The sequence below is a fragment of the Acipenser ruthenus genome, chromosome 22 (genome assembly GCF_902713425.1).
Source record: "Acipenser ruthenus chromosome 22, fAciRut3.2 maternal haplotype, whole genome shotgun sequence".
In the NCBI taxonomy this organism is placed as follows: Eukaryota; Metazoa; Chordata; class Actinopteri; order Acipenseriformes; family Acipenseridae; genus Acipenser; species Acipenser ruthenus.
The window spans coordinates 18635531-18663383 of record NC_081210.1 but is presented as its reverse complement, the minus strand read 5'-3'; the positions used below and the strand labels follow the sequence as shown (position 1 = coordinate 18663383).

Sequence of the window (27853 nt, the reverse complement as noted above, 5' to 3'; positions counted from 1 at the left end):
AACCAGACTGAGCATTAGTCTTCCAAAAAGTTGCCGAGCTGAAGAAAGCCAGTCAAAAATAAAAAAAATTCTGTTCCTCCTCACCCGAACAAACCTCTCACAGACCCTCGGAGGGAGCGGGCAATGCCACTACCCTCTAAGCCTTAGTCTTAGAAAGATTTATTCGAACTGAAGAGAAACCAGAGTACACTTTATTTTCAGTGAGGACAAGAGTATTCTTGCACAAACTGTTTTAGCAATAGAAATCGTCTATAAAAATGATATTCTGAAATGTACAAAAGCACAGGTCAAATAATAAATAGTTAAACTCAACGAATAATACTGTAAATATGGTACAGCGGGTAAGGATTACGTATATAGGTATAGATAAAAAAGCGAATATATACCATATCTGGTAAATAATTGTCAACTACATTTTGTGCGTAAAATATTTAAGGAAAGTTTAAAAAAAAAAAAAAATAAAAAAAATCTCCCCGTCGGGGAATTGAACCCCGGTCTCCCGCGTGACAGGCGGGGATACTGACCACTATACTAACGAGGAATGCGCGAAAAGTGACCGCACTAAACCTTTAGTAAAATACTCTTTTATTGAGATTTTACATTTTTTTACATTTACACCCATTCGTTTTTTCATTCATTTTACATTTCTTTTAAAGATGACATTCATGCATACAGACATACATTTTGTTTTAAAAGCATTTAAAACACATTTAAAAACACCAAGACAATTGTGCTTTGTACATGGTTAAAACAGACACAGATTAAAATCAACATGAAAAAAACCTGTGCTGTTTTAAAAGTGACTGGAAAAAAAGAACCATCTATAAAAAACCAGTGCTTGTGAGGGCCGGGGAGTGCTCTCTAAAAGTTCAAAAGTGAACATAAAACTATATTACTAAAACAGGGACAGGGGAAAAGGGACAGTGTGTGGAACAGTGAGTTAAAATTCTAAAATTTTAAAACACTTAAAATGTAACTTTTAATAGTTTACATTAAAAATCTTAAAGATACATAAAACAAAACAAAACAAAATCAAATAAAACATTCAACATAAATCAAATAAAAGTCCATAAAACTGAAACAAAAAGACTACATAAAACCAGGGCACCGTTCAAAAACGGTCATGCCAGCTAAAAAGGGCGGAATGCTGGCATGACAAAATAAATAAAAGGCTTAGCGGTGCCCCGTAGTCCCGCTCCTAGGAGCTAGCGGTTCCAGTCTTTTCCTTTATTCCATCTTCACGTCCTGAAGTCCGACGATCCTCCACTCCGCGCAGGCCTTGTCCTTCCCGAGGGTCCGGATGTCCAGAATTACAAAGTCCTTGATAAGAGTTTGTGCCCTTCTGGTCGTGGTGATAGTGTCTAGCTCCTGCTTGTGATAGACACAGACGTTACGGCCTTCCCACAGGATCTGCTTGACAACATTGATGACACGCCAAACGCACTTGGCTGTGCTGGTATCGATTCCTCCCGCAGGCCCATAGAGCACAGTCTCAGCGGTCATCTTGGCCGTGTCAGCAAACCTGTTTAGGAAGACAGAGACAGAGAGCCAGACACTGCCAGCCACATCACACTCCCAGAAGATATGGGCTGGTGTTTCTCTCTTGCGGCACTTTGCATAGGGGCATGTTTCTACTTGGGCTAGTCCCCTCCTGAACATGAACGCTCGAGTGGGGAGTGCACTGTGGACGGTGTTCCATGCTATATCCTTCTGGACATTACTGAGGCAGCTGTGAGACACATTCTCCCAGATTTTTTGGCTTTGGGTGAGGGAGAAAGTAGCTACTTTTTCAATTTCCTGGGAACCGGCAAGATATTTAGTTACAGCCTTGTATTCCCAGGAGGCCAATTTTGCTTTATCTAAGCCCAATTTATATATAGTGTCCCTTAAGGTTCTATAATACAATGGGGGGTCCCAGGAGTACGGCACGGTGTTATCAATAGTGCAGAGGCCCAAGGCCCTGAGACAGGTGGCAAAATAGAAACGATTCATGTAACATACCTTCCTGTCCAGGGCCTGGATGTTCTTGATAGTTTGCGTGAGCCCCTGCACTCGGGTGAGCTGCACAACGTCCGGGACCCCCTTACCTCCCTTCTTGTCGGCTTTACTCAGAGTGGCTCGCTTTACCCTCTCCATCTTGCTGCCCCAGATAAAGCGGTGGATAATGCGGTCCACCACTTTTTTGGTGGTCCTGTCTGGGGGAAAGATTTTTCCTACATAAGAGAGGATGGGGAACAGTATAGACTTGGTTATTAATACTCTACCCGTCATTGTTAAGGATCTTGTGCTCCATCCGCCAATCTTTTTACGGACCTGGTTAATGGCCGCCGTCCAGCTCTGGGCCCCCGAGCTATTGTTCTCGAAAATGAGGCCCAGAATCTTGATTTTGTCCTTTTTGACAGGGTACATGTCCGACAGTTCCCTATCTACCTGCCAATTTTTAGACACGTAGACTTCGCTCTTGGACTTATTAATCACTGCCCCGGTCGCCGTGCAGTACTTCTCAAGGATATTACTAATCCGAGGTACCGACGATGTGTTGGTGCAAATGAGTGACACATCGTCCATATATGCTGTTGTTTTGACCTGGACCCCGTTGGATCCAGGCAGCTGGAAACCAGTTATATTGGTATCCCTACGAATTGCCTGCAGGAGGGGTTCGATGCACACGACATATAGCAGTGGGGATAGTGGGCAACCCTGTCTGACCCCTGACTGGATAGATATTTTACCAGTCAGGTGCCTGTTCACCAAGACTCGGGTACTAATGTTTGTATATATGGTTTTAACCCACTCCCTAAGTCCAGGAGCGAATTTCATCTGGTCCATCACTTTGTACATATATTCATGGCTTACCCTATCGAACGCCTTCTCCTGGTCAAGGTTGAACAGGCAGAGGGGATGGTTCCGTTCTCTAGAATAAGCCAGAATGTCCCTTGTTAACATTAAAATATCCGTGATGGACCTCCCTGGGACGCCACAAGCCTGGTCAGGGCCAATGACCAAAGGGAGGTGTACTTGTAGCCGGAGCATCAGAGCTTTGGCTAGTATCTTGTAATCCACGCAAAGGAGGCTGATTGGGCGCCAATTCCGTAGATCTTTAACTTCCCCTTTCTTATGAAGGAGAGTAATTACACTCTCCCGCATAGAAGGGCCCAACCGCTTCTCCCTGTAGACCGCTCTGTAGACCTCCGCTAAATGGACTTTTAGCGTGTCCCAAAAAAGATGGTAATACTCACCCGGGATGCCATCTGGACCTGGCGTCTTACCGGTGTTCATGGTCTTAACCGCCTGGGTGAGCTCCTCCAGCGTGAGTTCTGGGTCCTTCTCCTCCTCCTCGTCGTCCCGCACTGAGTCAGGCTCCAACTGGCTCAGGAACCACTCTATCAGGGTGTCATCTGTAGCTTTGATGTTATACAGGTCCCTATAGAAGTTCTCTACCACTTTTTTCACTCCCTCACTATCCTCTACTATCCTCCCCCTGCTGTCGAGCATGGAGGACATCAAGTGCCGCTTCTCCCTCGTTTTCTGGAAGAAGAAGCGAGTACACTTTTCGTCTTCCTCCATTTTTTGCACTTTTGCATTGTGCATGACCTTTCGTTGTTCCTCCCTACAAAGCACTGAAAGATCTAGCTTGGTCTGGGCTATCTCGTCGCTTACAGGGAACCCCCGAAGCTGAAGCAGGCTCAGACGCTGGAGGGCAGCATTCAGGTATTTATATTTGGCCCTCCTTTCTTTTGCTTTCCTCTTGCCTGCTGCTATGAAATAACCCTTAGTTCTCATTTTGACCATCTCCCACCACTCTATAGGGGAGTTGAATAGGTCACGCAAAGTGGTCCACTCAACAAGCCTGCTCTTATAGGCTGCAGCTATGGAGGGGTCATCGAGTAAGGAGGTGTTTAATTTCCAGACCCCTGACCCCATCTGGGAGGTCTGAGGGACCTGCAATGTTACCTGCAGGAGCCTATGATCAGAGAAGAAGACGGCCTGGGTGTCTACTGCCGTCTTCGTAAGGGAGCTGGTATGCAGGACGAGATCTATACGGGAGAAGGAGGTCCCAGATGAGCTCACCCAGGTAAAGGGAGGCACCAGGTCCTTACCTGCATCACACAGGGAGAAATCAGATATTACGGAGGACAAAACTCTACTAGAGCGGTCGTTGCGTGGCCTGCTCCGGTCTACGTCCCTCAGAGCACAATTGAAGTCACCTGACACGATGACGGGTACGTTCCCCAGCAGGAGTGGACGCAGCTGTGGAAAAAATTGAACTCTTTCGTTTTGGTTAGTGGGTGCGTAGACATTGACCAGTCTGAGGGGAGTGTTGTTGTATGTCACATCCACGCTCAGAATTCTACCAGGTTCTACCTCCCTGCTGCTGCGGGAGGTAATAAATGGGTTTTTAAACAGGATACCTACTCCGTCGGCTCTGGCTATGTTGGAGCCCGACCAGAAGGAGTCCCCCAGGGTCCAACTCTCCTTCAGGTCCCTATAATCAGGGCTCGACGAAATACCACACTCCTGCAGAAAGATGAGATCTGCTTTCAAGTTAGCTAGATAGTTTAGTACATCAAATCTTTTTTGTGTCTCCCTGATGCTCCTGACATTAACAGACACACATATCAGGGCCATCAGGGTAGCTAACAAGAAAAGGAGTCGCTGCGTCCACCCCATAGCGACTATGATTGGGAGGTCGGGACACTCTTCCTACTCTTAGCTCTACGCTTGCTTCGAGGGGGCTTGGGCTTATTTGCAACTCCCATCACCCCTGAGAAGGTACTCGCTGCTGCCTCGTCCAAGAAGGCACCGTCTTTATATGCACAGTACTTGGAGTTGTTGGGGCTATTCAACTCCCCACAAGGTAAGTCTGGTGGAACTTGCTCAGGGCCCCTCGGAACGTGTGGGTCAGCTTTGTCCTGGGGGGGGGTTATGACAGACAGCATTCTTTGGCTGTTACCGTCTGTTGAATTGGAGCTGTTAGCAGACTTCTGGCTTACCGCGTCCAGGGGTATTCCCATGTCCTCCAGTGCTGTATCTAGGAGGACCTCTAGGGGGCCCCTGGTTTTGCCCATACAAGGGAGGGGGTCAAGGATGCTTTGAAGGGAGGCCCTTCGCTTGAAGAGGGTCATTGCTACCGAGGTACTGCTGGTCAGGGAAGGTGTTGACCCCGACCTCTCCCTCGGTGCATTAGTGAACACCTCTTCTGCGAGGTGTGCTAGGGTTTGTGCCAACGACTGGGAAGGCTGGCTGGGGATGCCCTGGCTGGCTGCTACCTGCCCACTAGGCGGCAGTGTAGCCGTCCCACTCGCCTCCGTCTCTGCCTGCGAGGGCAAGACTGGGGACTTTGTGTGGACATTAGCTGGTTTTGGATCTATGGGGGCCACCTGCAACTTGCTGTCTTTGATCCTGATCTTCTTTCTTTTCCCCCCCTCGTCTCTACCCTTTCTTTTCCCCACCCTCTGCAGGTTCTTCACTCCCTTCCCCTCCTTCTCACTCTCACTTTCACTGTCGCTTTCGCTTTCCTCCCCCACGGACTCAATCCTTATGGCGTCATAACGAGAGCCGAGGGGGAGTGCTGGCGCTGAGAGGGCCCTACTCAGGGGGGGGCCGCTGCTGGGTCCGGGCTCCCTCCCTGCCTCGTGTTCTGCATCAGAGGAGCTACTGGAGGAGCTAGTGGAGTAGCTGTTGTACTCTCTCTCTGGGCTGGGGGAAGGGGTCCTCGTAAAACGGGACATGTCTCGGGGGCGGGGGGGTGAGGGGGGTGCTGGTGATGATGGTGGTGCTGGAGTCTGGGTCTTGGATACTGTTGGTGGTGATGTGGACTGATCTTTGTTACTTGCTCCCTCTTCCTGCTCAGGCCTAGGCTTGTTCGTATTTGCCTTGCTGGCTCTGGCCATGTTGGCATAGGAAGAGGGGCAGTCCTTAAACAGGTGCCCCTTCTTTCCACACAAATTGCACTGCCTCTCTTCTCTGCAGTGGCTGGTCTCGTGGGGGGCGCCGCAGTTCCTGCACTTGACTACAGTACATGCGGCCGCCAGGTGTCCTAATTCCCCACATTTCCTGCAGAGTTTTGGCATCCCATTATAGAATACCAGCCCTCTGTTGGGCCCTAACACTATGGAGTTTGGAATGTGGCGGACGCCTCCAATGCCCGATGGATCAACATTAAGGCGTACCAGCCACTTTCTGGCTCCTGTCCAAACCCCATCTTCATCTGTAATTTTACTCCCTTCTGATGACACCCTCCCATAGCGGTTAAGCCATGTTGTAATATCATAGTCGCTAACAGCCTCATTGAAAAATTGGACAGTAACAACTTTCATTTCTCTGTCTGTCAGTGCATCCACACAAAATTCTTTGTATGGAGCGAGATATTTATTCTCCCCCCAAAAGGACCACATTTCTTGTAACTTTTGGGGGTTCCTAAAACTGACCTCAAACACTTCCTTAAGCCCTGGCAATTTCACCAAACAATTCAAGTCAGAAGGGGAAAAACCCATACCCCTCTGAAGAATGGTCCGGCTGAACTCCAGTCTCGTCAGTCCTGGTTCCGTTTCCTCTTGCTGGGTCCTTGTGAAGCGCACCGCATTGTGCCTCCTGGTCTCCTGGGTTGGCCGGAACGCCATCCTTCAGCTGGCTCCTCCGATTGGGGTGGGAGAAGCCTCTGGACGTCCGGGTTGTCTCTCTCTACGAAAAAGAGACAACGTAAGCAGCAAATCTGGGCAGTTGAAGGAACTATTACTTTAGTCCCTGAGGAGATGGTCGCCTCGCAAGATACTGACCACTATACTAACGAGGAATGCGTGAAAAGCGACCGTTCTGTACTCACAGGAAGACTGCACTGGCCCCCCCTGTCGAGAATTGTTTAGCTAAACCGCACTAAACCATTTCCCATTCATTCTTTATGGTAGTGCTAAACCACTACGGATGTAATACTGCTGCCGCCGCAACATGATTTTGGCGCTGTTGTGCAGGTCTGTGCCTAAACTTAATGTATTGAGTTGTGCAGATCTACCAAGAGAAGGCACTAAAGAGCATGAAGCGTTTTATCTGCTTCGGCTCAGTGAATTTTGCGAACCAAATGATTCGGAGGCTTCACTTCCCTTCCCACCATCTTGCACGAATGGTTGAGTGATTGGATGAAAGTGGGGTACAATCGGTTCTACTATACATAAACAACTAAAACACCCACTTCCTTAGTTTGAGCAAAAAGGCTGCAGTCTGTAACGGAGGTTACTGTGAATAGCACGCCCATTTTCCGAACCAACAATACATACCACAGTTCTATTATTTTACAACACAAGGAAGCCCCGCCGAAACAGGACATCAAAAAATTAGTTAAAACTCATAAATGTTCCTCTCCACGGAAATCTTTAGTAAAATACTCTTTTATTGAGATTTTACATTTTTTTACATTTACACCCATTCGTTTTTTCATTCATTTTACATTTCTTTTAAAGATGACATTCATGCATACAGACATACATTTTGTTTTAAAAGCATTTAAAACACATTTAAAAACACCAAGACAATTGTGCTTTGTACATGGTTAAAACAGACACAGATTAAAATCAACATGAAAAAAACCTGTGCTGTTTTAAAAGTGACTGGAAAAAAAGAACCATCTATAAAAAACCAGTGCTTGTGAGGGCCGGGGAGTGCTCTCTAAAAGTTCAAAAGTGAACATAAAACTATATTACTAAAACAGGGACAGGGGAAAAGGGACAGTGTGTGGAACAGTGAGTTAAAATTCTAAAATTTTAAAACACTTAAAATGTAACTTTTAATAGTTTACATTAAAAATCTTAAAGATACATAAAACAAAACAAAATCAAATAAAACATTCAACATAAATCAAATAAAAGTCCATAAAACTGAAACAAAAAGACTACATAAAACCAGGGCACCGTTCAAAAACGGTCATGCCAGCTAAAAAGGGCGGAATGCTGGCATGACAAAATAAATAAAAGGCTTAGCGGTGCCCCGTAGTCCCGCTCCTAGGAGCTAGCGGTTCCAGTCTTTTCCTTTATTCCATCTTCACGTCCTGAAGTCCGACGATCCTCCACTCCGCGCAGGCCTTGTCCTTCCCGAGGGTCCGGATGTCCAGAATTACAAAGTCCTTGATAAGAGTTTGTGCCCTTCTGGTCGTGGTGATAGTGTCTAGCTCCTGCTTGTGATAGACACAGACGTTACGGCCTTCCCACAGGATCTGCTTGACAACATTGATGACACGCCAAACGCACTTGGCTGTGCTGGTATCGATTCCTCCCGCAGGCCCATAGAGCACAGTCTCAGCGGTCATCTTGGCCGTGTCAGCAAACCTGTTTAGGAAGACAGAGACAGAGAGCCAGACACTGCCAGCCACATCACACTCCCAGAAGATATGGGCTGGTGTTTCTCTCTTGCGGCACTTTGCATAGGGGCATGTTTCTACTTGGGCTAGTCCCCTCCTGAACATGAACGCTCGAGTGGGGAGTGCACTGTGGACGGTGTTCCATGCTATATCCTTCTGGACATTACTGAGGCAGCTGTGAGACACATTCTCCCAGATTTTTTGGCTTTGGGTGAGGGAGAAAGTAGCTACTTTTTCAATTTCCTGGGAACCGGCAAGATATTTAGTTACAGCCTTGTATTCCCAGGAGGCCAATTTTGCTTTATCTAAGCCCAATTTATATATAGTGTCCCTTAAGGTTCTATAATACAATGGGGGGTCCCAGGAGTACGGCACGGTGTTATCAATAGTGCAGAGGCCCAAGGCCCTGAGACAGGTGGCAAAATAGAAACGATTCATGTAACATACCTTCCTGTCCAGGGCCTGGATGTTCTTGATAGTTTGCGTGAGCCCCTGCACTCGGGTGAGCTGCACAACGTCCGGGACCCCCTTACCTCCCTTCTTGTCGGCTTTACTCAGAGTGGCTCGCTTTACCCTCTCCATCTTGCTGCCCCAGATAAAGCGGTGGATAATGCGGTCCACCACTTTTTTGGTGGTCCTGTCTGGGGGAAAGATTTTTCCTACATAAGAGAGGATGGGGAACAGTATAGACTTGGTTATTAATACTCTACCCGTCATTGTTAAGGATCTTGTGCTCCATCCGCCAATCTTTTTACGGACCTGGTTAATGGCCGCCGTCCAGCTCTGGGCCCCCGAGCTATTGTTCTCGAAAATGAGGCCCAGAATCTTGATTTTGTCCTTTTTGACAGGGTACATGTCCGACAGTTCCCTATCTACCTGCCAATTTTTAGACACGTAGACTTCGCTCTTGGACTTATTAATCACTGCCCCGGTCGCCGTGCAGTACTTCTCAAGGATATTACTAATCCGAGGTACCGACGATGTGTTGGTGCAAATGAGTGACACATCGTCCATATATGCTGTTGTTTTGACCTGGACCCCGTTGGATCCAGGCAGCTGGAAACCAGTTATATTGGTATCCCTACGAATTGCCTGCAGGAGGGGTTCGATGCACACGACATATAGCAGTGGGGATAGTGGGCAACCCTGTCTGACCCCTGACTGGATAGATATTTTACCAGTCAGGTGCCTGTTCACCAAGACTCGGGTACTAATGTTTGTATATATGGTTTTAACCCACTCCCTAAGTCCAGGAGCGAATTTCATCTGGTCCATCACTTTGTACATATATTCATGGCTTACCCTATCGAACGCCTTCTCCTGGTCAAGGTTGAACAGGCAGAGGGGATGGTTCCGTTCTCTAGAATAAGCCAGAATGTCCCTTGTTAACATTAAAATATCCGTGATGGACCTCCCTGGGACGCCACAAGCCTGGTCAGGGCCAATGACCAAAGGGAGGTGTACTTGTAGCCGGAGCATCAGAGCTTTGGCTAGTATCTTGTAATCCACGCAAAGGAGGCTGATTGGGCGCCAATTCCGTAGATCTTTAACTTCCCCTTTCTTATGAAGGAGAGTAATTACACTCTCCCGCATAGAAGGGCCCAACCGCTTCTCCCTGTAGACCGCTCTGTAGACCTCAGTGAGTTAAAATTCTAAAATTTTAAAACACTTAAAATGTAACTTTTAATAGTTTACATTAAAAATCTTAAAGATACATAAAACAAAACAAAACAAAATCAAATAAAACATTCAACATAAATCAAATAAAAGTCCATAAAACTGAAACAAAAAGACTACATAAAATCTTTAGTAAAAGGCGAAAGATTTATGCGATCTGAAGAGAAACCAGAGTATATTAACATTTGTTAGTGCAGTAAGCAACCTACTCATATTGCTATTGTAACAAGGGACGGTTAGTTTTTTTAGATTTTTTTTTTTATTTATTTATTTTTTTAAAGTTTTTTTTAAAACGAGCATTTTAACATCTACGTCTTGAGAAAAACAACCAAAACAGTATACAAGTACTGTATGCTGACATTTATATTTAAATATGATATTTTAAAAGCATACATTACATAAGAGGAAATTAGATTCTGGCAACGTGCATTATGGGTATGCAAATGTGATTCATCCCTGCTAGCGCGGTTTCCACCCAACAGTATTGCTCAACCCAAGGTATTCGTTTTCCATGTTACCAAAATACGTTTTACTATCAGATCGCTGTATTTTATGGAGTATGGAGGACTATCCATGGCAAAATTAAAAATAAATACATAGAGAAATAAATAAATAAATAAATAAATGTTGAAATATTGATTTATTGCAACATTTATTTGTTCATGCATTTATTTATTTCTTTATTCATTCATTTATTTATTTATTTATTTATTTATTTATTTATTCATTTATTTATTTATTCATTCAGTGGGCGGTATCAAGTACACTATTGGCTGTAGGAAGTTTGTTTCTCCCTGCTCCAGGGAACACAATCGATGCCGATGTGGGCTCGCTAGATCACTGTGTGTTGGAAGGCCGTGTATTATTGTGAGCATTTTGTTTTCAGCGCCAGTTGCATTTAGCTAGTAGTTTAATTGTTTTGCTGAGCATTCTCCTTCAATTTGTTCTTAACCGTACTGTGTCTGTTTTAAGTGGGTTAGATTCACAATTTCTGCATGCTATAGTGGTATAGTAATATTTTATAGTTTATATTTTTGTCCCTTTTTTTTTTCAAGGATTTTTCGCCCCATACAGAGGATCGTCTTCAAAAAGACGAACGTTCCCACTCCAGCGCCGTGTTGGTGTTATTACACTCACAACTTCTGCTGTCTAACCATTTCCACGGTGCCGACTAGACAGCAGAAAAAGACGAATTGAATGTAGCAGGACTGGGGGAGAAAAGAATCTCCTTTCAAGGTACGTTTATGCAAATATTCTGTCAAAATGAAACGGTTTATTTAATAGTACATATACTGAACATCACAAGAAACGTATCAGTATTATTACACATTTAATTCGGAAAAAAAACGAGGTATATACATGATGGACATTGACAAAATGTCTACTGCTCAGCAACGGTGGCCACACGCTAGTACTTGCCTGTGAATTTCACAGTACCCTGTCCCCTCATAACTACATACAGTACAATGTCAATTGTTAATCAGCACATTACAATCTTACTGCACCTGCTGTAAAACAGAATTTGTCATTCTAGAGAATGTTATCTAAAAAGTTTCTTTCGATGCTCAGTATATATCACGACTCTAAAATCAGATACAAATAAACCTAATGAGACGGTCTATAATAACAAATAACGCGATGTAGAGTTCAATGCAATGTAACCTGTACCTTCGATATTTTAGACTTTTTATTAAACCACTGCTCAATGCTACTGAAATGTCATCAACCACTATTAGTATCATAAAGCTCCCAAAATCCTTTTAGATGCCACTCAAAGTAAATGTCTGGAATTTAGTTTTGGATTGTTTTGCAGTTAGTGATCCATTCAGCTTTGTGTTGATGGTATACAAAAATAAAACCAATAAAAAACCTATGCCGCTTTAGTAGCAGCAAAATACAAGGTTGTGTATCAGTGTGTAAGACGTTCGCTAGATTCACATTTATTACATTTGTGTTCTTTTTTATGTCAAGGTTGTGACAGCAGCTGTGAAGGATTCAGAAGCCAGTTATTCAAATCTTATCCCAAACTGAGTGAAGGTGGTGGATTTGAACAAATGAAGATTTCAGGATCTACGAGAAGCCGGATCTAGGCTGTTATTCCTTGCCCTAATGAGGGGTACTCAGCAAAATATTTAAGGGACCCAGAAACCCAAATTGTCTGCTGCAATTCATTTTGTAGGTTCCTGGACTGTCCTTATCCACTGGGCCCCTGATGAAGTGCCTCTTTTGTGAGAGACTTTTCTTTCTCAGAAATAGTCACAGTGACAGCTGTAGCAGCAGGTATAGAGTTTTTGTTAATGTAATTGGTCAATGTTAAATACAGTACATTAACTATTTTGAAAGGTTTACTTGCAGTAAAATGAAGACATTTGCATGTAGTGGGTTTCAGGAAATGTTTATGCTAATGTTGTCTTACAAATTTTTTTTCTCAGTGAAGAAGACAAAAGCATTATACTGCAATTGGCATTAAGCTTGGATCTTCCAGGGGTGACAGAAGAAAATCGGCATTGGCTAATGGACAAACTCCTCCTTCACGCTGTAAGTAGGTTTGTTTCGTGCATATCCATGTTCGGTTTACTCATTGTACTGGTTAGTTGTGTAATTAATTGATAACCTACAGCAGGGGTGGCCAAATCCAGTCATGGAGAGCCCCTATCCAGCAAATGTGTTCAATAAAAGGGAAACTCTTGTGATTGAGGTCTGAAGAGGGAATTTTTAGTTGAAACAATCACTAAAGGACTTCATTTAACAAATTCACCTGCTTAATTCAGCACATTGAAATTCTGACACACTATACACCTCCCAGGTGTGTTACATTTTATTACATGTTGTTCCCTAATTAAGTTTTGAATGCCTGTGGCAGTGTGTTACTGTTTCAGTGTTTTGATAATGTGATTTACTAGTTATATTTCTAATTCTGAAGTTTATATATTTTTTGGTGTTTTGGTCTACAATATAAAACCCAGCTTGTATAGAGCTTTGAGATGAAGCTTGGTATTGAGCCATTTCAATATTGGAATTGAACAAAAATGGCCAATAAGGTTCAGCAAGAGATCCCCTGCCGTTCATTCATTTATCTATTCATTCTTTTTTTCCTCAAGATGATCCTTGAAAGAATCACCTGGCCCACACTGAATGTGGAGGAAGATGATGATGAGGATGACTGTTCTCTTGAGACTAAATGCCGTATCACAGGTGTAAGAAAGAGCGATGTCGCCTTTAAGAAATGGCGACGCCATTTGAAAGACTACGCAACCCAGGAACCTTAGCACTAATGGGCAAGGCGGGGTTTCTGGGTATAAAGGGAAGTGGAGCAGGACAGCAGGGGGTGATTATGGGGAGCACCGCCGGTTTGTCCTGCTGAATAGTTCCCAGAAGGTTGAGAGTGCATTACGTAGTATTGTAAGGTAAAGTGAACGTTTGGTTTCTTTTTTGAACAAGAGTTGTGTTTTGTTTATACCGTGAGCGTTTTCCTCTTGGTGAGGTAGTCTTTTGTTTTGACAAAGTTTAATTTATTTTATGAAACGTTGGTAGATAAACGCTGCCTCTCGGTAGTTAATTTAAAACAGTTCCGCAGTTTTCGTGACGATTGGGAACCGTCACAACTGCCGTCTATTTGTGTATGTGTGTTTGACTCGGGACTCGGAGGGAAAGCGCGTATTCATGCGCTGCAGGAACAGCGGGTTGTAACAGAGAGAACTGAGGCAGCAGTCTGGTTTTCTGGACGTGCTTTATTGTGACACACATGAACAACAGTACCCACAGGTGGTGTGGACAGTATGGATATTGTGCTTGAACTCGGAGACACTCCCGTGTTTCCGTGAACGACTGGGACGTCAGCTGCAGGGGTCCTTCCCCACAGCCTGGATACAATTCTTTATCAACAGAGCCCTTCTTCTGGGAGGGCCCATTCCATACTTGCTTACGCTTACCTGTGTTACAGCAAGACTCCAGCAGAGGGAGTCTGCGCTATCCTTGCCTGTGTTGCAGAGATACTCCAGCAGAGGGTATCTTCTTTGTTCTTACCTGTGTTGCAGAGATACTCCAGCAGAGGGTGTCTTCTTTGTCCTTACCTGTGTTGCAGAGATACTCCAGCAGAGGGTGTCTTCTTTGTTCTTACCTGTGTTGCAGCAAGACTCCAGCAGAGGGAGTCTGCGCTATCCTTACCTGTGTTGCAGAGACACTCCAGCAGAGGGTGTCTTCTTTGTTCTTACCTGTGTTGCAGCAAGATTCCAGCAGAGGGAGTCTGCGCTATCCTTACCTGTGTTGCAGAGAGACTCCAGCAGAGGGAGTCTGTTCCACCCTTACCAGTGTTGCAGAAATACTCCAGCAGGGGGAAGCCACTTCTGACTTGGAATACAAAGCTACCCCGGCAGGGAAAGCCTACATTGAACTTACCAGCGTACAGGACTACTCCAGCGGAGGGAGGTGGCCTGTACGTAACTGTGGACTGACCCACCTGGGTCGAAGGATCCTTCCTGACACTTACCAGGCTCCTCAGCTAGAGTTTCCTGCTAAGTTCATCCCAGTGGACTCAATTCCACGGGGAAAGGACTTGCACAGGCCTCGGCCTGTAGAACTCGGTATTCTGAAATAGTTAGAGAGGGGCAAAGAAGTGAGCCAGTTAGTGACCCGTACAGGGCAATAATCTATACAAAGAAAGTGTTGACTTGTTTAAATATTGTAAATAAAAGTTAGTTGCCTGAACGTTCTTCGTGTCTGTGCCAGTCGGTGGAAGCAGTAATAGAGTATCACGCAGGGGTACTCTAACGGTTTGTTACACTGGCTTCTTCAGGACATTCATGGAAACGGTATAATTTAATCTATTAATCATCGCCATGTATAATTTTATTTTAACCATCCAACTCATTCTTACCTTATATGAGAAGGGACAACTTCTTATTCTTCATCACTCAAAACAGCATTGGCCACCACTTCATATGTAATATAATAAAAAAGAGGCCGTGGAGAGGGGGGGGCGTGACTATGACTAAACGGGCAGTTCTGTAAATAGAAAAAGCTAAATACATAAATGTTAAACTCATTCTTAAAAGTCAGGAGTATGTATGTTATGTGTGTTAGGCGCCCGTGATAACCACTACACTACCTATTCTGCGTCGTTCTGTTTTCAGTCAGTATGTTTTATCTAAAACTCAACTATTTGAAAGTTGAACAGCAAATTAACGCTATTACAACTATATGGGATAAACAGACATATGGCTTCCCATTGAAAAATATAGACTATTGAAGTGATGATACGCCTGTACTTAGAAAATGAACTAAACACGTGCATCACCATCGACCTGTAGCACTTGCTGTGCTCAGTGCTTGAGCGCTGTCTTCCGTGAAGTTTCCGTAGTGTAGTGGTTATCACGTTCGCCTCACGCAAAAAGTCCCCGGGCGGAAACAGCTTTTTTTCTGTATTATTATTTTTCAGTGGTCTCTATGTGTTGCATTTTATTTCCGAATGTTTAAAACCCGTGGGGTAATTATTTATTTATTTTTTTAAATGCAAGCGTAAATGTATCATAGCGATAGCAGCACTTCTTGTAACTTTTTGTTACGACCAATGCATTCATTCTGAGTCGAGTCTGACTGATTTCTAAGTTTGTGTTGTGTAGGCAGTGCCACCTGGAACACTATTTGTGATTTTACTAGAAAATGTGCTCAACCGGACTAATATTAATTATAGCAATCATAAGGCATGCCCTGACTTTTATTTATTTTTTTTAGCACAGGAATAACTAGGCTCTCAAATTTTAAGAAAACAAATTATAATAAAAAAATAAATCTTCACAGAATCCGTACCTTCCAGTTACTATCATGTTCCTTGGCCATGGTGGTGGTACTGTAGGCAGGACTCGGTGCTGGACTTCAGTCACGTCCTGGTCAGCATAGAGGGGGTCCCCTGCACTGCGCTGGAGGACACTGGGTCGAGTGTTACACTCATATGGGCCGATGTCTACCAGCAAGACCCCGACACAGCACCACCACATTGGTGCTTTAACAGTGATTAGAAAAACAAAATGGTTATTTTTCATTGCAATGTCTAAACAGCGCCTTTCCCACTGGATAGTGGATGCTATTAAATTAGCGTATGAATCTGCAGGCCTTCCTCCACCAGGGCAGTTGAAGGCGCATTCTACCAGGGGTATGGCGACATCCTGGGCCCTCTTTCGAGGGGTGCCGGTGTCTGATATTTGCGCGGCAGCCAGTTGGGCTACGCCGCATACTTTCATGAGGTTTTACAGGCTAAATGTGCTGGAATCCTCTGCTCCGTCATTTGGAGCATCTGTGTTGCACTCTATGACGCCTCAGGTTGCGGACGTCTAGAGTAGGTACAATATGGTGTGACTATTCCACCTTGGGACAGGTGTCATTGCGAGCATAGACGCTGAGGCGCAGCTCCGCATATGTGTAGATGTACTGCCTACGCAGTTGCGTTATGACGTAAGTCTGTCCTACTGCCGAGAATCCTCCCTCGCGACGGCTTGGGTACACTGTTCCCATACCTTGATGGTTATTTTCGACTTGAAAGGGAACGATAGGTTGCGGATGCAACCCCGGTTCCCTGAAAGAGAAAATAACCATCAAGCCGCGAGGTCGCTCTGGAGGCCTTCACGGCCTGAAGGGCAAAAGAGGAAGTGACTCTCCGCGCGCTGCGTATAGTAAGCTCCCAAGGGGGCGGGCTTACACGGCAGCTTGCGCGGAGGCCTATCGGCAGCTTTGACATAAAGCTCAGCCAATCCCTACTGCCTGACGGCAATGTCCCATACCTTGATGGTTATTTTCTCTTTCAGGGAACCGGGGTTGCATCCGCAACCTATCGTTTTCAACGACGGTAGATTATTGAATCTTGAAGTCTTTTGGTTTATTTCGAAATACAATCATCTGAAGGTAAAAATGTTATTACAGTATTATTTTAATTCTCACTAGTACGGTACCTATAGTCACCAATAATTAAAAAATGCCAATAATATATGTTCGTATTACAAATGTCAGCTGTAGAAATGCGCGGATAGTAAACTAAATATTTTGTAATATTATCAATAAAAATACACGATTGACATTTTTACAATCGGTGTCAGTTCTGAGTGTTAAAAAATGTAATATTTACAACAGCTAGAAACTTGTTTGAGAGACTGTTTTATCTAAAGCGCAATTATATTTAATACAGTTGTCCGTTATAATGGTACTGTAATACTTGTATCCGGGACAACAGAAAATGCACGTATCGCAAACTGCAATATACAGTACATTATCTGTATGTATTCAAATTTCAATGTATTTGAAATTCATGGTTTCTGAAATTCATTAAAGGTGTCCTTAGTGTAGTGGTGATCACGTTTGCCTAACACGTGGAAGGTCCCTTGTTCACAAACATCCCACCTTTCTCAGCCTAGGACCAGGGAGCGTTTTCAAGGCCTCGTTAGCGCAGTAGGTAGCGCGTCAGTCTCATAATCTGAAGGTCGTGAGTTCGATCCTCACACGGGGCAGCACTTTTATTATTGGTTAGTTATTTAAAAATAAATACCAAAAATGTGAAATGCTGTCAGAACGTTGTTCATGGTCGTAAATACTTAGATGTCCTTATTGTTTTAAAACTGAGTATCAACAAAGCATCTGGACAAATGTGGAACTGCTGCCATTTGTATGTGAGCACAGGAACAGACATTAACATATACGCGCTTATACTATAAAACGTATCGGGGCTATATTATATATTAAAGTCTTGTTCTTTCATTTATGCAATAAATTAAATAAAAAAATGCTTTGCAGAACGAGTTCAATATAATGTACTCCCTTCACTCAAGCAAGGTGCTAGTAAGATACTATATGAATAGGGGAGGTTGACACGATGTGTTTCCGTAGTGTAGTGGTTATCACGTTCGCCTAACACGCGAAAGGTCCCCGGTTCGAGACCGGGCGGAAACATTAATTTTTGTAATTTATTTTAAAATAACAACCCATTACAAATATATTTATTTTTTATACGTCTTAGATTATACGGCACGTATCGCAAATTGCACACTACAGTACAATTCTTATTGTCTATTTGTAGGTGATTGTGGTTGATAAGTGGGTTCCATGTCTTTCCGGCGCCTCCTTAAGACTCGCCTCTTCAAACAGCACCTGTAGAACTCCTCTGTATCGTGGGACACTATCACCCTTCATGTAAATGTGCTTTATTTTGCTCTTATCTGCCCCCTATTTTACTGCATTTAATCCTGTACTTCAGAATACTGTAATCTGCCAAGTGTTTAACCTGTAGTACTTTGTATTTAATCACATCCTGATGTAACTATCACTATTTAATCATATCCTGATTAACTATCACTATTATCTGCTGTATTATTGAATTGTGGTTTGTCACACTTGTACTTTGCTTGAACAAAAGTTATTGTATTTCTTGCTCTTATTGTATTACTTGTATTGTAACACTTGAAATGTATTTGCTTACGATTGTAAGTCAACCTGGATAATGGCGCCTGCTAAGAAATAAATAATAATAATAATAATAATAATAATAATGTCTTACTAAATGTTTCTGTAGTGTAGTGGTTATCACGTTCGCTTCACACGCGAAAAGTTCCCGGTTGGAAACACGTGTGTATTTTTATTATTATTATTATTTTTTTAATCAGTTATATTTATTAGACGTGGCAGCATTTTTGTAACAGCATGGCTGATGGTTGCATTTATTTGAGTACTGTACAAATAATGCACTGTATATTGCAGTTTGCGATATATGCAATATGATCTAAGAAGTATAAAAAAAATGTATTTGTAACGGATTGTTATTTTAAATAAATAAAAAAAAAATAATGTTACCAACCGGGGACCTTTTGTGTGTTAGGCGAACGTGATAACCACTACACTACGGAAGGATGTCTTGTGACACGGTCCACTATTCATACAGTAGCTTACTAACATATATAGTTTTTATTTAACACCATAAATAATACAAGCCCTTAATATATAATATAGCCCTGATACGTTTTATAGTGTAAGCGCGTACATGTTAATGTCCATTCCTGTGCTCACATACAAATTGTAGCAGTTCTACATTTGTCCAGATGCTTTGTTGATACCCAGTTTTAAAATAATAAGGACATCTAAGTATTTACGACCATGAACAACGTTTTGACAGTTTTTAAGGCAACCCCAGCCTTAAACGATTTTGGTATTTATGTTTAAATAACTCCTACCCAAGAATAAAAGTGCTGCCCCGTGTGAGGATCGAACTCACGACCTTCAGATTATGAGACTGACGCGCTACCTACTGCGCTAATGAGGCCTTGAAAATGTGTTCCGTTCCAGGATTGAGGAATGTGGGATCTATGCAATGCTAAAGGTTTCAAAGCAGGGATCTTGAGATTTGCTCAGACCCGAAGATCCTGCTATTTTTTATTCAGAAAAAAACACCTTTGCTGGCATTGGTGTGCTCTTCCTCTGGTGTGGCAGCTGGTCTTCATTGCAATGGTTTTCTGCAAGCAAGCAGAACATTGGCTAGATCCACCTTGAAGTCTAGATATTCCATAACCTCTCTCTTTCTGTCGCTATGATACATTTACGCTTGCATTTAAAAAAATAAATAAATAATTAACCCGCGGGTTTTAAACGTTCGGAAATAAAATGCAACACATGGAGACCACTGAAAAATAATAATACAGAAAAAAAAAGCTGTTTCCGCCCGGTTTCGAACCGTGGACCTTTCGCGTGTGAGGCGAACGTGATAACCACTACACTACGGAAACTTCACGGAAGACAGCGCTCAAGCACTGAGCACAGCAAGTGCTACAGGTCGATGGCGATGTACGTGTTAGTTCATTTTCTAAGTACAGGCGTATCATCACTTCAATAGTTTATATTTTTCAATGGGAAGCCATATGTCTGTGTTTATCCCATATAGTTGTAATAGCGTTAATTTGGCGTTCAACTTTCAAATAGTTGAGTTTTAGATAAAACATACTGACTGAAAACAGAACGATGCAGAATAGGTAGTGTAGTGGTTATCACGGGCGCTTAACATACATACTTCCGACTTTTAAGAATGTGTTTGTTAACATTTATGTATTTAGCTTTTTCTATTTACAGAACTGCCCCTTTCGTCATAGTCACGCCCCCTTAGTGACTCTCCACGGTCAGTTTTTTATGTTTCTATTTTTTTTTTTTTTTTTTTTTACGAAACACTTTTTTTTCAGTGAGGACAAGAGTATTCTTGCACAAACTGTTTTAGCAATAGAAATCGTCTATAAAAATGATATTCTGAAATGTACAAAAGCACAGGTCAAATAATAAATAGTTAAACTCAACGAATAATACTGTAAATATGGTACATCGGGTAAGGATTACGTATATAGGTATAGATAAAAAAGCGAATATATACCATATCTGGTAAATAATTGTCAACTACATTTTGTGCGTAAAATATTTAAGGAAAGTTTTAAAAAAATAAAATAAAAAAAAATCTCCCCGTCGGGGAATTGAACCCGGGTCTCCCGCGTGACAGGCGGGGATACTGACCACTATACTAACGAGGAATGCGTGAAAAGCGACCGTTCTGTACTCACAGGAAGACTGCACTGGCCCCCCCTGTCGAGAATTGTTTAGCTAAACCGCACTAAACCATTTCCCATTCATTCTTTATGGTAGTGCTAAACCACTACGGATGTAATACTGCTGCCGCCGCAACATGATTTTGGCGCTGTTGTGCAGGTCTGTGCCTAAACTTAATGTATTGAGTTGTGCAGATCTACCAAGAGAAGGCACTAAAGAGCATGAAGCGTTTTATCTGCTTCGGCTCAGTGAATTTTGCGAACCAAATGATTCGGAGGCTTCACTTCCCTTCCCACCATCTTGCACGAATGGTTGAGTGATTGGATGAAAGTGGGGTACAATCGGTTCTACTATACATAAACAACTAAAACACCCACTTCCTTAGTTTGAGCAAAAAGTCTGCAGTCTGTAACGGAGGTTACTGTGAATAGCACGCCCATTTTCCGAACCAACAATACATACCACAGTTCTATTATTTTACAACACAAGGAAGCCCCGCCGAAACAGGACATCAAAAAATTAGTTAAAACTCATAAATGTTCCTCTCCACGGAAATCTTTAGTAAAAGGCGAAAGATTTATGCGATCTGAAGAGAAACCAGAGTATATTAACATTTGTTAGTGCAGTAACCAACCTACTCATATTGCTATTGTAACAAGGGACGGTTAGTTTTTTTTAAAAATTTTTTTATTTATTTATTTTTTTAAAGTTTTTTTTTAAACGATCATTTTAACATCTACGTCTTGAGAAAAACAACCAAAACAGTATACAAGTACTGTATGCTGACATTTATATTTAAATATGATATTTTAAAAGCATACATTACATAAGAGGAAATTAGATTACATGCCGAGGCCTGTGCAAGTCCTTTCCCCGTGGAATTGAGTCCACTGGGATGAACTTAGCAGGAAACTCTAGCTGAGGAGCCTGGTAAGTGTCAGGAAGGATCCTTCGACCCAGGTGGGTCAGTCCACAGTTACGTACAGGCCACCTCCCTCCGCTGGAGTAGTTCTGTACGCTGGTAAGTTCAATGTAGGCTTTCCCTGCCGGGGTAGCTTTGTATTCCAAGTCAGAAGTGGCTTCCCCCTGCTGGAGTATTTCTGCAACACTGGTAAGGGTGGAACAGACTCCCTCTGCTGGAGTCTCTCTGCAACACAGGTAAGGATAGCGCAGACTCCCTCTGCTGGAATCTTGCTGCAACACAGGTAAGAACAAAGAAGACACCCTCTGCTGGAGTGTCTCTGCAACACAGGTAAGGATAGCGCAGACTCCCTCTGCTGGAGTCTTGCTGCAACACAGGTAAGAACAAAGAAGACACCCTCTGCTGGAGTATCTCTGCAACACAGGTAAGGACAAAGAAGACACCCTCTGCTGGAGTATCTCTGCAACACAGGTAAGAACAAAGAAGATACCCTCTGCTGGAGTATCTCTGCAACACAGGCAAGGATAGCGCAGACTCCCTCTGCTGGAGTCTTGCTGTAACACAGGTAAGCGTAAGCAAGTATGGAATGGGCCCTCCCAGAAGAAGGGCTCTGTTGATAAAGAATTGTATCCAGGCTGTGGGGAAGGACCCCTGCAGCTGACGTCCCAGTCGTTCACGGAAACACGGGAGTGTCTCCGAGTTCAAGCACAATATCCATACTGTCCACACCACCTGTGGGTACTGTTGTTCATGTGTGTCACAATAAAGCACGTCCAGAAAACCAGACTGCTGCCTCAGTTCTCTCTGTTACAGCCCGCTGTTCCTGCAGCGCATGAATGCGCGCTTTCCCTCCGAGTCCCGAGTCAAACACACATACACAAATAGACGGCAGTTGTGACGGTTCCCAATCGTCACGAAAACTGCGGAACTGTTTTAAATTAACTACCGAGAGGCAGCGTTTATCTACCAACGTTTCATAAAATAAATCAAACTTTGTCAAAACAAAAGACTACCTCACCAAGAGGAAAACGCTCACGGTATAAACAAAACACAACTCTTGTTCAAAAAAGAAACCAAACGTTCACTTTACCTTACAATACTACGTAATGCACTCTCAACCTTCTGGGAACTATTCAGCAGGACAAACCGGCGGTGCTCCCCAAATCACCCCCTGCTGTCCTGCTCCACTTCCCTTTATACCCAGAAACCCCGCCTTGCCCATTAGTGCTAAGGTTCCTGGGTTGCGTAGTCTTTCAAATGGCGTCGCCATTTCTTAAAGGCGACACCGCTCTTTCTTACACCTGTGATACGGCATTTAGTCTCAAGAGAACAGTCATCCTCATCATCATCTTCCTCCACATTCAGTGTGGGCCAGGTGATTCTTTCAAGGATCATCTTGAGGAAAAAAAGAATGAATAGATAAATGAATGAACGGCAGGGGATCTCTTGCTGAACCTTATTGGCCATTTTTGTTCAATTCCAATATTGAAATGGCTCAATACCAAGCTTCATCTCAAAGCTCTATACAAGCTGGGTTTTATATTGTAGACCAAAACACCAAAAAATATATAAACTTCAGAATTAGAAATATAATTAGTAAATCACATTATCAAAACACTGAAACAGTAACACACTACCACAGGCATTCAAAACTTAATTAGGGAACAACATGTAATAAAATGTAACACACCTGGGAGGTGTATAGTGTGTCAGAATTTCAATGTGCTGAATTAAGCAGGTGAATTTGTTAAATGAAGTCCTTTAGTGATTGTTTCAACTAAAAATTCTTCCCTCTTCAGACCTCAATCACAAGAGTTTCCCTTTTATTGAACAAATTTGCTGGATAGGGGCTCTCCATGACTGGATTTGGCCACCCCTGCTGTAGGTTATCAATTAATTACACAACTAACCAGTACAATGAGTAAACCGAACATGGATATGCACGAAACAAACCTACTTACAGCGTGAAGGAGGAGTTTGTCCATTAGCCAATGCCGATTTTCTTCTGTCACCCCTGGAAGATCCCAGCTTAATGCCAATTGCAGTATAATGCTTTTGTCTTCTTCACTGAGAAAAAATAATTGTAAGACAACATTAGCATAAACATTTCCTGAAACCCACTACATGCAAATTTCTTCATTTTACTGCAAGTAAACCTTTCAAAATAGTTAATGTACTGTATTTAACATTGACCAATTACATTAACAAAAACTCTATACCTGCTGCTACAGCTGTCACTGTGACTATTTCTGAGAAAGAAAAGTCTCTCACAAAAGAGGCACTTCATCAGGGGCCCAGTGGATAAGGACAGTCCAGGAACCTACAAAATGAATTGCAGCAGACAATTTGGGTTTCTGGGTCCCTTAAATATTTTGCTGAGTGCCCCTCATTAGGGCAAGGAATAACAGCCTAGATCCGGCTTCTCGTAGATCCTGAAATCTTCATTTGTTCAAATCCACCACCTTCACTCAGTTTGGGATAAGATTTGAATAACTGGCTTCTGAATCCTTCACAGCTGCTGTCACAACCTTGACATAAAAAAGAACACAAATGTAATAAATGTGAATCTAGCGAACATCTTACACACTGATACACAACCTTGTATTTTGCTGCTACTAAAGCGGCATAGGTTTTTTATTGGTTTTATTTTTGTATAGCATCAACACAAAGCTGAATGGATCACTAACTGCAAAACAATCCAAAACTAAATTCCAGACAATTACTTTGAGTGGCATCTAAAAGGATTTTGGGAGCTTTATGATACTAATAGTGGTTGATGACATTTCAGTAGCATTGAGCAGTGGTTTAATAAAAAGTCTAAAATATCGAAGGTACAGGTTACATTGCATTGAACTCTACATCGCGTTATTTGTTATTATAGACCGTCTCATTAGGTTTATTTGTATCTGATTTTAGAGTCGTGATATATACTGAGCATCGAAAGAAACTTTTTAGATAACATTCTCTAGAATGACAAATTCTGTTTTACAGCAGGTGCAGTAAGATTGTAATGTGCTGATTAACAATTGACATTGTACTGTATATAGTTATGAGGGGACAGGGTACTGTGAAATTCACAGGCAAGTACTAGCGTGTGGCCACCGTTGCTGAGCAGTAGACATTTTGTCAATGTCCATCATGTATATACCTCGTTTTTTTCCGAATTAAATGTGTAATAATACTGATACGTTTCTTGTGATGTTCAGTATATGTACTATTAAATAAACCGTTTCATTTTGACAGAATATTTGCATAAACGTACCTTGAAAGGAGATTCTTTTCTCCCCCAGTCCTGCTACATTCAATTCGTCTTTTTCTGCTGTCTAGTCGGCACCGTGGAAATGGTTTTCCGTTTTAGACAGCAGAAGTTGTGAGTGTAATAACACCAACACGGCGCTGGAGTGGGAACGTTCGTCTTTTTGAAGACGGTCCTCTGTATGGGGCGAAAAATCCTTGAAAAAAAAAAAGGGACAAAAATATAAACTATAAAATATTACTATACCACTATAGCATGCAGAAATTGTGAATCTAACCCACTTAAAACAGACACAATACGGTTAAGAACAAATTGAAGGAGAATGCTCAGCAAAACAATTAAACTACTAGCTAAATGCAACTGGCGCTGAAAACAAAATGCTCACAATAATACACGGCCTTCCAACACACAGTGATCTAGCGAGCCCACATCGGCATCGATTGTGTTCCCTGGAGCAGGGAGAAACAAACTTCCTACAGCCAATAGTGTACTTGATACCGCCCACTGAATGAATAAATAAATAAATGAATAGATGAATGAATGAATAAATAAATAAATAAATAAATAAATAAATAAATAAATGCATAGAATGAATGAATAAATAAATAAATAAATACATAAATAAATGAATGAACAAATAAATAAATAAATAAATGCATGAACAAATAAATGTTGCAATAAATCAATATTTCAACATTTATTTATTTATTTATTTATTTCTCTATGTATTTATTTTTAATTTTGCCATGGATAGTCCTCCATACTCCATAAAATACAGCGATCTGATAGTAAAACGTATTTTGGTAACTTGGAAAACGAATACCTTGGGTTGAGCAATACTGTTGGGTGGAAACCGCGCTAGCAGGGATGAATCACATTTGCATACCCATAATGCACGTTGCCAGAATCCAATTTCCTCTTATGTAATGTATGCTTTTAAAATATCATATTTAAATATAAATGTCAGCACACAGTACTTGTATACTGTTTTGGTTGTTTTTCTCAAGACGTAGATGTTAAAATGCTCGTTTAAAAATAAACTTTAAAAAAATAAATAAATAAAAAAAAATAAAAAAAACTAACCGTCCCTTGTTACAATAGCAATATGAGTAGGTTGCTTACTGCACTAACAAATGTTAATATACTCTGGTTTCTCTTCAGATCGCATAAATCTTTCGCCTAATCTGTGTCTGTTTTAACCATGTACAAAGCACAATTGTCTTGGTGTTTTTAAATGTGTTTTAAATGCTTTTAAAACAAAATGTATGTCTGTATGCATGAATGTCATCTTTAAAAGAAATGTAAAATGAATGAAAAAACGAATGGGTGTAAATGTAAAAAAAATGTAAAATCTCAATAAAAGAGTATTTTACTAAAGATTTCCGTGGAGAGGAACATTTATGAGTTTTAACTAATTTTTTGATGTCCTGTTTCGGCGGGGCTTCCTTGTGTTGTAAAATAATAGAACTGTGGTATGTATTGTTGGTTCGGAAAATGGGCCTGTTATTCACAGTAACCTCCGTTACAGACTGCAGCCTTTTTGCTCAAACTAAGGAAGTGGGTGTTTTAGTTGTTTATGTATAGTAGAACCGATTGTACCCCACTTTCATCCAATCACTCAACCATTCGTGCAAGATGGTGGGAAGGGAAGTGAAGCCTCCGAATCATTTGGTTCGCAAAATTCACTGAGCCGAAGCAGATAAAACGCTTCATGCTCTTTAGTGCCTTCTCTTGGTAGATCTGCACAACTCAATACATTAAGTTTAGGGTTAGGGTTAGGGTTAGGGTTAGGGTTAGGGTTATGTGTTGCATTTTATTTCCGAACGTTTAAACCCTGTGGGTTAATTATTTATTTATTTATTTTAAATGCAAGCGTAAATGTAAGTAGTAATATTACTATAGCTTATGTCAAAAGTCTAATTTATGACCCTTTTGACCTTTTTTTTACCTTATAGGTATGAACTTATGAATATATAATGAGGGGCGTGGATTTATGAATTCATGAATATATAATGAGGGGGCCGTGGATTTTATGGTTGTTACAAGACAGATATGCTTATTGAATATAGGCTTATATTTGCCTATAAACTTATTGCACGTCTTTTATTAGATATGTACAAAAATCAGTGTTTAATATGTTATTTATGTAATCAGGGGATAGGGGGTACCCATGTTTTTATAAATGCTTATGTTAACTTCTGCTTGGTGCATACAACATTAATGCTTATGTTAACTTATGCTTTGTGCAGACAACATTAAAGTCTTTTTTTTTTTTTTTTTTTTTTTACATAAGACACTTAATGAAAAAGGAGAAAGTTTAAAAGAAGTTATTAAAAGCTAAAAGAAAAACCAAAAAAAGAAAACGCCTTATTCACCATTTAAAAGCATTTAAACAAACATTACACACAGTAATCACATTGCATATCCTGATGTAATAACCCCATTATAATTTATATTTTTTAGATATTGCCACTGTTATCTCATTTTTTTTATATACAAAACTCCCCGGACAAAACGCTTTACAGTTAGAATTCCCTGAAAGCATTTAAACTAACATTACACCCAGTAATCACATTGCATATCCTGATGTAATAACCCCTTTTTATAATTTATATTTTTTAGATATTGTCACTATTATCTCATTTTATACACACACACACACACTTAATGAAAAAGAAAGTTTAAAACAGCGTATCACAAAATAAAACAGATATTAAATTAAATATTTATAAAAAAAAAAAAAAATCTACCAAAGTACAATTTCTGAAAAAGCTCTCTCTCTCTTACCGTTTTAAAAAAACTCCACAGGACAACCGCTTAAGTACAGTCTGAATTCTCTCCCTCGCAGACAACTGCAGCCAACTGCAGCCAACCGCACTCATCAAACTTTAGCAGAAGAATGACTGCTACTCGCTCTGTGACTTAAATAGGGGGCGGTTCCTTGGGCTTCGAACATGCGCACAACTTCCTATAGGTACACTTACAGGCGCGCGCACATGAGCAGCGGCACTGAGACAGCCCCACACGCAGACACAGACACATAACCACCGCTATGAACAGCCTGGCGTCTCGATGTATTAAAAAGCAC

The 27853-nt window shown here is 41.8% G+C and overlaps 2 long non-coding RNA genes and 6 other non-coding genes across 9 annotated transcripts; 3 read left to right on the top strand and 5 right to left on the bottom strand.

The window, feature by feature from the left end:
- Window positions 1-469: 469 nt before the first annotated feature.
- Window positions 470-541, bottom strand: trnad-guc (transfer RNA aspartic acid (anticodon GUC)). The gene has a single exon. It is a non-coding gene; the product is annotated as a tRNA-Asp (tRNA).
- A 10267-nt stretch (window positions 542-10808) lies between these two features.
- On the top strand, window positions 10809-14734 carry LOC131699431 (uncharacterized). Its single transcript, XR_009308139.1, has 5 exons — window positions 10809-10894; window positions 11083-11263; window positions 11999-12307; window positions 12460-12565; window positions 13129-14734. It is a non-coding gene; the product is annotated as an uncharacterized LOC131699431 (long non-coding RNA).
- Window positions 14735-17450: 2716 nt separating this feature from the next.
- Window positions 17451-17523, top strand: trnam-cau (transfer RNA methionine (anticodon CAU)). The gene has a single exon. It is a non-coding gene; the product is annotated as a tRNA-Met (tRNA).
- A 366-nt stretch (window positions 17524-17889) lies between these two features.
- Window positions 17890-17962, top strand: trnav-aac (transfer RNA valine (anticodon AAC)). The gene has a single exon. It is a non-coding gene; the product is annotated as a tRNA-Val (tRNA).
- A 1290-nt stretch (window positions 17963-19252) lies between these two features.
- trnam-cau (transfer RNA methionine (anticodon CAU)) lies at window positions 19253-19325 on the bottom strand. Its single transcript has one exon. It is a non-coding gene; the product is annotated as a tRNA-Met (tRNA).
- Window positions 19326-19712: 387 nt separating this feature from the next.
- Window positions 19713-19785, bottom strand: trnav-cac (transfer RNA valine (anticodon CAC)). The gene has a single exon. It is a non-coding gene; the product is annotated as a tRNA-Val (tRNA).
- A 1293-nt stretch (window positions 19786-21078) lies between these two features.
- On the bottom strand, window positions 21079-21193 carry LOC131699540 (U5 spliceosomal RNA). The gene has a single exon (XR_009308195.1). It is a non-coding gene; the product is annotated as a U5 spliceosomal RNA (small nuclear RNA).
- A 611-nt stretch (window positions 21194-21804) lies between these two features.
- Window positions 21805-25222, bottom strand: LOC131699428 (uncharacterized). Of its 2 annotated transcripts, XR_009308131.1 has the most exons (5): window positions 25151-25222; window positions 24772-24961; window positions 23729-24037; window positions 23471-23576; window positions 21805-22904 (listed from the first exon to the last, which is right to left on the bottom strand). It is a non-coding gene; the product is annotated as an uncharacterized LOC131699428 (long non-coding RNA). The 2 variants fall into 2 exon arrangements; XR_009308130.1 differs by having other exon boundaries at window positions 24772-25209.
- Window positions 25223-27853: the final 2631 nt, after the last annotated feature.